Genomic DNA, 11746 nt, shown 5'->3' with positions numbered 1-11746 from the left:
GAGACCAAGATCAAAGTAAGATAATGAAGATAAAAATATTTAATCTGCAAAGCATTATGTGCTCCTAAAGAATATCAACAACCACTACTGCTCCAACTATTATAAGTACAACTAGTACTAGTTGTAGTTTATAAAGGAAGGCATGAGAAGAAAATTCTAGGGTGATGGTAATAACATTACTAAATGGTTGACCAAGGGATTCAGCCTAAATGGAAGTGACTGCAGAACTGGATCAGGTAGATCCAGAGGAGTGGACAACTGTATGTTCCAATGAGAATGAAGGCATCATAAAGGCATCATAAGACACAGCTTTATTGAGAGTAAGTAAGGCTGGTTTCTGCAACACCCCTAATCCCAGTGTCTTAACACCATAAAGCTTTACTTGAGAGGAGAAATCTGGTGCCAATGTTCAGTGCGAAGGATTTCCTCCAGGTGGCGACTAAGAGACCGAGAACCCTTTGATCCAGCAGCTTCTTGGAATCTTCAACTTGTAGCTGAGCAATTGCCAAGAGAAAAAAAATGCAAATCATGAATTAAATGTTAAGGGTCAGTGGGAAGTGGTTTACATCATTTTTGTACCCATTGCATTGACCATAGGTTGCTTCAAGCCACATCTGGGAATACTGTAACTGGAAGATATGGTCCTTCTGTGTGCTCAGAGAGAAATAAAATGTTTTCCTGCAAACATCTCATTGCCTCTGCAACACATAGTCTTTGCCCTCACAGTCTAACATAAATGAAGAGACAGACAGCCACTGTTCTTTCAATGAGACAGTCACATAGTATGAACTCGGTTTTGTGCAGTCACACAGGAAGGAGTGATTAATTCTGGCTGACTGAGTCCAGTGAAGCATTACTGAAAGAGTGAATTTTTAAAAACTATTTTAGTGAAGTAAAGCACTGTGACTCAGTTATACATATGTGTGTTCTTTCTTTTTCATATTCTTTTCATTTATGGTTTGTCACATGATATTGAATCTAGTTCCCTGTGCTATACAGTAGGACCTTGCTATTTACCCATCCTATATATTATAGTTTGCCTCTGCTAATCCAAAACACCCATTCCTTTCTTTCATTCCCTGTCCCACCTTGGCAACCACAGATCCTTTCTCTATATCTGTGAACCTGTTTTTGTTTTATAGATATGTGGATTTGCAATGATGTGGATAGACCTAAAGGTTGTCATACTAAGGGAAGTAAGTCAGAATCAGAAAGACAAATACCTCATGATATCACTTCTCTGTGAAATCTAAAATATGATACAAATCAACACATCTCCAAAAAAGTAACTTTTAATCTCATCCCTGAAAAATACTTGGGAGACCACCTAGCAGAAAAGACAGAGAAAAAATTCCTTTTGGAAAGAGGCATAAAGGCCAAAACTCAGAACTTTGGAAGGAAGTGGCATGTTTAGATACATGGGGTTTATGGGGAGGTGGTCTGAAGGATTAAGATTTTAAGAGAGGAAATTTGAGCTTAAAGAATGTGGGACTAATTTTAGGGTGAAGTGTGAGCTGACGAAAAATTTTAAATCAGGTGATTGACATGATCAGACAAAATTTTAGAAGAAATGTAGACATTTGTGTGGAGGGTGTTGCAGTAGTCTTGGAGAAAAATGATGAAAGCTCAGTAGCAGGAGCAGCAGGCAGGAAGTGATCAATCAGTCAGTCAGCTTTTTGCTGGCTGAATGGACAGAGTTGTCTTTCTACCTCGGTCTCCAAGTCACTGATGCAAGGCTATTGACCTGAGCTGAGAGAACTCCATCATCTCCATTTTCTAACACCCACAACCCCATTCTCATATCTTTTCTAACCTGGTCTCTTCTACCTAACAATTTTATTTTTTAAAACTTGCCCAGTTCCTGTTAGTTGAAGTTTACCTTTTTTGGTCAGAAAAATTATACAGGTTGAAAACAATGGTGGAATTTCAAGCATTGAAGAAGCCAAAAAAATTGTTCATTTTGAACAGAATATTCTTTTATGTTTTCATGAACTGTTGTTCAGTTGCTAAGTTGGATCAGACTCTTTGTGACCCCGTGAACTGTAGCACACCGGGCTCATCTGTCTGTGGGATTTTCCAGGCAAGGATGCTGGAGTGGGTTGCCATTTCCTTCTCCGTTTTCATGAATAAGGCCACCTATATGAGATGTCTCCTTAATTTCTACATATGCTGTTAATCACATACCAGATGGACCAATTAATTCAATTAAGCTGATGAAATGCATCAGCTTAGAAAAATCAAAGCTGTAATAATTCCCTCTTTTGAACACTACCATTTGTGTTCAGCTTTGCCTTATAAACAGCAATGACTTATTTTATGGACTGTATTATTCTTGGTTCTCAATTAAGAACCTGGTTTTCAATTGTCTTTTTTTGAGCTGTGTCAGTCTAGACAATAATGTTATATCCTTCCCTCCCTAAAATGTCTCTCATAGGAGTTTGAGCAGTTTACATTGTCAGTAATGAAGCTGCCAAATTACTGGCGTCGGAAAAAAGAGATCAAATAGCAAGATCAACGAGACTTAACTGGGTGACAATATGGTGGTTTTCATCAGTTGTCAATTAAACTGCCAGACTTAATTGGTACTGTGTTTGAAAATGTGATAAGTAATGACACAAATATGTACACTCAAATATTTGAAGCTGAGAGTTTTCTTTTGTGGATTTGGTTTTTTTCTTTCCATTCCTCAGCCTTTTACCCTGTTCTGTCCCCTGCAGACAAACATTGCTAAGTGTTGTCTAAGAAGAATGTCAAATAAAATTACTAGTTAGACTTTTCTGTAGGAAGGGTTTTCAGGCTCCAGTCTCCATGCTAGCTTGGAGTCCTTGTGTGGGTGACTTGGCCTGACTGAGTTACTGAGCCATTTGCTCTGCATCAAATGTCCATGAGGAATTATCACAGCCCTTCAGAACCTTGAGGTTGTTAGCCTCATTTCTTTTATCTATTACACCAAGTACAGGGAGAAAATCAAGTTCTGCAGAGTCTATTCAACAAATACGTGCTGAATATTTGTTATGAACATTTGAGGTAAGGTGAGATAGATGGTGTGGCACAGAAAGCATGGTGACAAATGACATGAGGGCATCTAGGCAAAAACTCTCTGCCTCTGCAGAGGAGTTCATAGTCCAGTTGGGAGATACACCAGCTCCTGACAGAGAATCTAGGGTGTGTGGAAGGAAGAAGCAGAGGGGACAGAGTTAGGAGACATTTGAGAAGGAGGACAGAGGAGCCTGGTGTACTATAGTCCATGGGGTTGCAAAGAGTCAGGCATGCCCTAGTGACTGAACAACAACAAGCCCTTCTCTAGTTTCTAGAACCAACCCTGTTCCTTTCTGAGTTATTTTAAAGATGAACTGGGTCAGCAACCCAGGCTTGTCCTGCCCTGCTTGAGTGGACTGCTTTGGGAATTTGACTCTTTCGTTGCTCCTGGAACCAAGATATTTTATTGATTTCTTTTTAGGGAAATTTCTCTTTCAATGTTCTGTTCTCTTTTGTCAGAGAGAGGCTCATTGGAAAAGACCCTGATGCTGGGAAAGATTGAAGGCGGGAGGAGAAGGGGACGACAGAGGGTGAGGTAGTTGGATGGCATCACCGACCTGATAGACATGAGTTTAAGCAAACTCTGGGAGATGGTGAAGGACAGGGAAGCCTGGCGTGCTGCCGTCCATGGGGTCACAAGGAGTTGGGCACAACTGAGTGACAGAACTGAACTGACTGAAGGAAATTGAGGCAACACTTGAGTGAACCTTCAAGTTCACTGTAACTGGAGAGCAGGCTATAACCCCACCAGGTGAAGAAGAACAAGTGAGAATAAACATTGAGCAATGGAAAAGAGAAGAACATGCTTGAGCACCAGGGAGCAGATTAGTTTGGAAAGACTAGCATTTTATAAACTTTATTGATGAAAGCAACATAGTGATGAAAAGTGACAATTTCACTTTGCAGAGAACGGTGGAAGAGAGAATTCAGAGGAGAGAGTCTTATTCTTAAGGATAGTTGTCAACTTAAAGTAAAACTATGTTTAGGGGATGTGTTTTGTATAGTTTATTATAGTTCTACATTTTTCTACCTGTTTATATGCACTCTCAAGTATCCTGTTCTAGCATATCTGAGAAATTTCCTGGGCTCCATTACTCTTACATGAGTCTAAAGAATCATAGTGTTTCCTACACAGAGGTATGGTAAACAAGATGGATATTCTTTTGCCAAGAGCCAAGGTAATTCTGAAGTGACAGTCTTGCAGGGATTGAAAAGGATCATACAAATTCTTGACTGAGAAATCTGACTAATTCCCACAAATGAGGAAGACATGCAAAAAAAGAGACTCATTCCACAAATGTTGATTTAGCAACCATAAATGTTCTGTCCTAGAGATTCAGAGATGAGTTATGCATGTGAGGGGCTTACAACAGGGTCAAGAACTCAGGAATCATTATAAAGTAACCCAGGAAACCTAGCGAAACATTCTGTGGTCAAGGCACATCAGAAGGAATAATCATTCCTTCAGCTGGAGGCAGTGGTACAGCCAGGAAGATTTCCCAGAGGAAGTGACACTTGGATTGTGGAGAAGACGCTCTGGCATGACCTGGAGTATATGATGTAATGGTGATGCTCAGGGGGTTCAGAGGAGGGTTCTATGCACCACCTGACTTTGCCTGGGGACCCTTCTTGGGAAGGCTCTGGAGATGTCACCAAGAGGTGATATCTCTGAATTAGCTTGCTTTTGGCATTGTAAAGATTGATTGCTTTATCAAAACTATTTGGTCAGCTTACCTTTTAAAATCTTTCATTATGGAGAATTTAAAACATACAAAAGAAGACAGAAGAGTACAATAAACCTGCATGTACCCATCATCCAGCTTCAGCAACTATTAAGTCCATATGACTTCTCCATAAGCTCTGGGATATACTGTAGACTTAGCCACTTAACTGGAGATCAGGTTAGTTAATCAACCTGAATCTGAGTGTTCTTGCCTTTTTAGTTCTGCAGATACACAGAAACGTCTGAGAGGCTATCCTTACTGTCAACTTATTTAGCCCCATCTCATAGGTCACCCCTCTTATCTACATACAGTCCTCTTTTAGTTCTATTGCTGCTGCTGTTTAGTCGCTAAGCCGTGTCCAACTCTTTTGTGACCCCATGAACTGTAGCCCACCAGGTTCCTTTCCATGGAATTTCCCAGGCAAGAAGACTGGAGTAGGTTACCATTTCCTTTTCCATTTAGAGAAATATTTCTATACTTTATAGAAATTGATTTTCAGCTATTGCTGCCTGCTTTCAGATTTAAAGTCTGGGTATCACAGTTTTTTCCACCTACCCCATCCTATACCAGCTTCTCTTCCTGGGTCCCTTGCTAAGGAAATGGCACCTATGTTCATCTGGACACTCAAGTCAGCTTGATGCTTCCAGGTTCACTCAGTCACTAGATATTTTCAAACTTCTTTCAAGTCTATCATCTTCTATCCTTCTTTGCTGCCAGCTAACCTATTGGCAATGGACTATGGACTCAATGGACATGAGTTTGAGAAAATCTGGGAGATAGTAAAGGACAAAGAAGGCTGGCGTGCTGCAGTTCATGGGGTCACAAAGAGTTGGAAACGGCAGTGATTGAACAACAACAAACCTAGTCTAAGCTCCTACCATTCCTTACTTGACCTGAGCAGTATTTCCTTGTCCTCCTATGTTCACTCAATCCATTGTCCAGACTGAAACCAGAATGACCATCAAAAGCTCAAATCTGATAATGCCACTACCCTGGTTAATATCTCTTTGTTTCCTTTATACTGAAGTCTAAGTCTCTTAAACTTCCTATCATCTTTAATAACCCAGCCTTTTTATATTGCTATGGCATCATCTTTCGTTACCTGCCACCTTCAACTTTTATTTTGCATTAGACAACAAGCAATCCTTGAATATTCTGTGTTTTCTTTTGCTTTCAGGACTTTGTGGAAATTGTTCTGTCTTCCTCAAAAACTATCCCCCCTTCATCCACATCATGTGTCATCACCTCCTTAGTGAAGCCCTTCCTGACATCTCAATCCTGGATTAGCTACTCCTCCCCTGTTCTCAAGCTTTTAGTAGTGCTGATCACACTGTATTATAAACTGCCTGTTTGCCTCTGCTCCTCAAATGAGACAACGAGCAACTTGAGGACAGGGATGGCCTACAGCCCAGCACAATGCCTGCTATGTTATTGGGTACCCAATGAGATTTATTGAATAAATGGTAGATATTAATATTAATTACTGATTTAATGTCATTATTAATCCTTTTAACAATTCTACATTTTCCACAGTGGCTGACACATATTAGTCACTCAGCACATTTTATTACATTAAGCAGCCATTTATCATTTATTATGTATTTGACATATTGCAGTGCCCTTTTGTAAATATGATTTAATTTAATTCTATCAACCTTCTCACCTTGAACTATGTTTTATTATCCTCAACTAAAAGACTAAAAAGAAAACTAAGGCTCAGAAACCTTAAATAACTCTCTCAGGGCCAAATTAATAATGGAATGGGGTTCAAGATGAGCTTTTCTTTCCAAGTGAAGAAAATAGTTTGAGAATAGGGGAAGAATAATATGCAGCTTCCATACTCTCTGCCCAGCCTTCTCTGTATCAGATTTATTTAAAGAAAAATAACAATGTCTTTGCGACATGTTTTCCCAGTGAAAAGTAAGAGAAAACGAAAGGCTGCTAACACTATGGAAAGAGAAGAACACTTCTTTCCAGTGTGTATCTGTGAAGTCTATCAAAATGGAATGTAACTCAGAGAAGAAGCAAATTACAATTCTTGTATGATTCAATTGTTATCTGCAGATATTTGAAGGGGCCTGAGGGTAGGCAAAGCAAATAGATAAAATATCACAGAATCTTTAATCAGCATATCTGGTGGGAAAGAAGGTGAAATGGACGATGATAGTGATTTTGTTTCCTGACTGGAATTTAGAATGTTTTATGTTTTCACAGCCAAGTTAGAGAGATTCGGGTGTGTAGATGGATTAACTGGCTGTCTATCTGATGTTAAAAAGGGGAAGTGAACACTTTTCTGAATAAATATTTCTCACCTAAAACATCATCTGAAATTCCACTGTGAGCAAACCCAGTCAAATATTCCTTTGGGCAGAGAGTTTATATGAGAAATCCTAACATAACATCCCCATGAGCCTATGCAATGGAGGGAAAGGCATTCTGGGTTTTGAGGTCTGCTTTCTTCTTCTGCTGATTAGTCGTCCTGTGAACTGGCCAAGTGACTCTTGCAACACAACCAACAGGGTTGTTTTCTCATCTGTAAAATAGGAGGAGGAGCACACAACCACTACATACCATCAGCTTTACCGTTGCTGTTGGTCTAGGGGTGATTAGTGATCCTATCTCTGCAGTAGGCTAGCCTGTCTCTAATCCTCCTTGATCCCTATGTTCTGTCCAGCTATCATCAGTGACGTGTGGACCCCTGGATTGTCAGGAGTTAGCAGTAGATTTGTGGAAACTATATGAATCAGGGAAAGTGAAAGTGTTAGTTGCTCAGTTGTCCATAGGAAAGTGAAAGTATTAGTTGCTCCTCTGTCCATGGGATTCTCCAGGCAAGAATACTGGAGTGGATTGCCATGCCCTCCTCCAGGGAATCTTCCTGACCCAAGAGTCGAACCTGGGTCTCCTCCTTAGGTCTCCTGCATTGCAGGCAGATTTCTTTTTTTACCATCAGAGCCACCAGGAAAAGCCCATGAATCAGAGAAATACCAAATATTCTTATTTATTTCTCTCCACCTTTTTTATTTTTTGACATTTGACATGGATTTCTAGAGTATAGTTTCCAGCTAGAAAGCATTCTTGCTTTTTGCTGAGCCACAGATGCATCTTCTTTAAAATGAAAATGCATAATATGTACTTAGTCTCCACTGAGGACTTCTTTTGCCTCATCTTAAATTGTAGGCGAGGTTTCAATGGGTAGTGCATTTGTGACAGTTTAACAAGATGCCTGGCACAATGTAGGCAGGGCAGGAAGTTAGTTTCCCATTTCTACTTCTGCTTTTCCAGCTGCAGATCAAGTAAAATCAACTTACGTATCCTTATACAAAACTTGGCCTATACAAACATGTAGCATCTGACTTTTAATGGTTCCTTACCCTTAGAGAAATAAACAAATTATTTCTTGAGTCATTGAGAAATTATTTATTTCTCTTGAGTCAACCATCTCTCAATAAACATGATTTCTTTTGCAGAGTCTTATTTCTCTTATATGCTTGAAAGTGAGGCAGCATCTAATTAGAGTTAGGTTGCCTTAATGAGAAGTTTCTTGAACCTGGAGACACCCACTTGGCCAAGGCTCCTACTGGTGCTTCCTGCCACCAAGAAATCTTAAATGGCTAGGGTTAGAGGGTCTGACAAGGATGTCAGCTGCTGTATCTGATTTCATGTGACAGCTAATTATAACAATCCTTTAGAAAAAAATAAAGAAGTTGTTGTCATAGTAATGGCTGACTCCCCAAGCAGGATGCATACCCCCAGTTGGAACATGTGACAAATATCAATTTGTTGTGTGCAATGTAGGAATAATTGAGCCAGTACTTCAGGGAGAAAAAATTTGATATGGACAGTTTCCTGTGCTTGTGCCTTATTGCCTCCCCTCTGTGCAACCATGATTTTCTTCTGATCTCTATTTCCTCTTCCAAGAATGTCACTCTTCAGGGATTTGTACCCTTATTAAGTGCATTCTGTGAAACTGATGTTGCGGGGCGCGCATTCATCAGCAGCATCAATGGTGGGGGGGCTGTAGCGATGGTTCAGCCAAGTAATTGCAGCCAAAGAATCTGCCTGCAGTGCAAGTAGCCTTCATCAACCAAGGCAGGAAAAGCTGCAAAAAGCGGAAACCTCACCATAAAGCAACTACCAGCTGGACAGACCCATGTTTGAATCCTCCTTCCTCCAAGTTATAGCTTTATGACCTTGGGCAAGTTATTTTATCTCTCCAAGCATTATTCTCCTCATTTAAAAAATGAGAATAATAAAACTACCTATGGCATGCAGTCAGTCAGTATGAGAATTAAACGAGATGGTTTGTAATGTACTTGGCTCAGGAGTGGCATGGAGTAACCGCTCAGTGAATCGTTGTCATCTTATTTTGATAGGACTCAGAGTGGTAATAATGTGATGTCCTCGATAATTACACAAAGTAAGAATGCAAATTGGAATGAGAACTTGCCCTAAGAATTCAATCCCTTTAAGCCTGAGGAAATATTGTGATCTGAATCTTTCTACTCTAACCTCTGATCTTACCAATTGAAGGTATCATCCTCAGGGAACATTTGGTAAAGATGGTAAAAATGTACATTGTTTTACTCCATTCACAAAACTCTATTGAAACAACAGTGAAGAGAGGTATCTTAAAAGGTAAAAATCCACAGGAGTAGAGAAAGTGAAAAGAGATAAAGTTGCAAGCAACATTTTAAGAAGTGAAATGCAAATGAATGGTTATAAATTAGCAGCTGGGGGAAAAAAGCTGAATCTTAAACCAGTACTGGTAAAAAGTTGACAAAGAACCTATTTACATGCAGAATCCTTCAAAAACTTGTGAATTCACACCAAGTCCCTTAGGACTTGGAAAGGAATAAAAGTCTGCTTAAAAGTCTGTTTATGACACAGATCTCTAGATTCCTTCCCTTCACACATTGCAGCCAGGTATACACCCTACCCCACTCTGATAGAAGATTTGAAATGTGTTCTCTGGATGGGATAAAATACACCCTGGGCTAGAGGATTCTAGGTGCAGTTGACAGTATGGCACCATTATGAAAACAGGGACAAGTAAACTTTTGTGTCCTAAATATTCAGGTCTCCAGCCAGCTCTGCCAACACAGTTCTAAGAATGCCAGCTACCAGACTGTGTCCTCCAATATAATACTGGAGAACGGAGGATTCTTCCCCAGAAAGAGGAAAGATTTATACATTTGATATAAAATGGCCCAAACTCACCATTAGAGTCCTCACTCAGCAAATCCAGTCCCCTTTAAGTCCAGAGCTTCTAATAAACTTTTCTTGCTTCTTGTACTAGTAGGAAATGAGAGGAGAGGAGAGGTAAAGTTGCAATAATATTTAAAGACCAAGAGTTAGAATCATTTCAGATTTCTTTCAGCAGTCATACAAGAAGCTAGAAGATGTTGTAGGGGAACGTTCAAAATTCTGAATAAAATTGTTGCAGGAAGCGGGGACCCTTTCCAGGGCCTGAAACTGGGCTTTTGTCTAACACTCAGAAATGAATTGTCCGAGGAGATACATGTGCTGACAAAGTAAGAGATTTTATAGGGAAAGGGCACCCAGGTGGAGAGCAGTAGTGAAGGGAACCCAGGAGAACAGCTATGCTACCTGGCTCCGTTTTATGGTGATGGGATTAGTTTCTGTGTGGTCTTTAGCCAATCATTCTGACTCAGAGTCCTTCCTGGTGATGCATGCCTTGTTCAGCCAAGATGGATGCCAGAGAGAAGGATTCTGTGAGGTGGTCGGACATGTGGTGTCTCCTTTTGAACTTTCCTGAACTCTTCCGGTTGGTGGTGGCTTATTAGTTCCGTGTTCCTTACCAGGACCTCCTGTTGTAAAACAACTCATGCAAACGGTTACTATGGTGCCTGGCCAGGGTGGGCGGTTTCAGTCAGTGTGCTTCCCCTAATAAAATGATTCATAAGTTAGACATAATACCCAACCATATTATCAATCAGATTTGAGAACAAGATAAAGACATCTTCAGAAATGTAAGTTCTCAAAATTTTACCTTCACTATATTCTTTTTCAGAGAGCTCTGCTCTACCAAAGGACGTACTTTCTTTAAACAAGGGGGAAAACAAAAGCAAGAATTCCTCAATATAGATATAATTGATTGAATAACTGTTGTTTCTGAATATTTTGAGATGAGAGCTGAATAGCTGACAGAGATTTGGATGAATTTGTGTTACCTACATAGAAAGATAAGTAAATTAAACAACAGTAGTAAGACAATCATTAGCGCTGAAGAAAAATATAATTATATAGAAAGGAAAAGTGATCAGTGAATACCACGGGATTCAGCTGGGAAGGGTGTTTACATAATTGTAAAAAAAAAAAAAAACAGAGAACATTGACCTAGCCCAGGTTAAGATGTAACTGTCATGAGAATATTTGGGTAGCCTGGAAGGATGTGTATATGAGATAATGGAGGAGGGAGAAAAAAAATCAAGAAGTAGCAATATCTGGAATAAATACCAAAGTAAATTAAAACCTAGCTGAAATAATAGAAGGCAATTGTCTCTGGGGAGGGGACTTTTCAAGAGAGGGGACTTACTCCTTTCTGAAACAAATCTATGGAATCATCGACTTTAAATGTAAATATGTAACCGATTAAAGCAAGTATGCAAACTAAAAAGCAGGAGTAAAACCTTCTCATTTGGGACATGAGCTCTCTGCCTGTGGACCGCTCTGATTCTAATGGGTTTCCAGGCAAGCCCCAAACACTGCATATTTCCCATACCCATCACGGGAAGGGTATGAAAGAGGATGCATTTGGGAGTGTAGTTTATCTACCTACCACATTACGGTTGTTTTTGTTCAATTGCTAAGTCATGTCTGACTCTTGTGACTCCGTGGACAGTAGCCCACCAGGCTTCTCTGTTCATAGGATTTCCCAGGCAAGAATACTACAGTGGGTTGCTATTTCCTTCTCCAGGAGATTTTCTCAACCCAGGGATCAAACCTGTGTCTCCTGCATTGCA

General features: G+C 40.0%; 1 long non-coding RNA gene across 1 annotated transcript; it reads right to left on the bottom strand.

The window, feature by feature from the left end:
* Positions 1 to 351: 351 nt before the first annotated feature.
* LOC133073926 (uncharacterized) lies at positions 352 to 10443 on the bottom strand. The gene is made up of 3 exons (XR_009697064.1): positions 10371 to 10443; positions 9981 to 10055; positions 352 to 494 (listed from the first exon to the last, which is right to left on the bottom strand). It is a non-coding gene; the product is annotated as an uncharacterized LOC133073926 (long non-coding RNA).
* Positions 10444 to 11746: the final 1303 nt, after the last annotated feature.

The sequence above is a fragment of the Dama dama genome, chromosome 19, assembly GCF_033118175.1.
Source record: "Dama dama isolate Ldn47 chromosome 19, ASM3311817v1, whole genome shotgun sequence".
Taxonomy (NCBI): Eukaryota; Metazoa; Chordata; class Mammalia; order Artiodactyla; family Cervidae; genus Dama; species Dama dama.
This window is presented reverse-complemented; position numbering and strand designations above follow the sequence as displayed.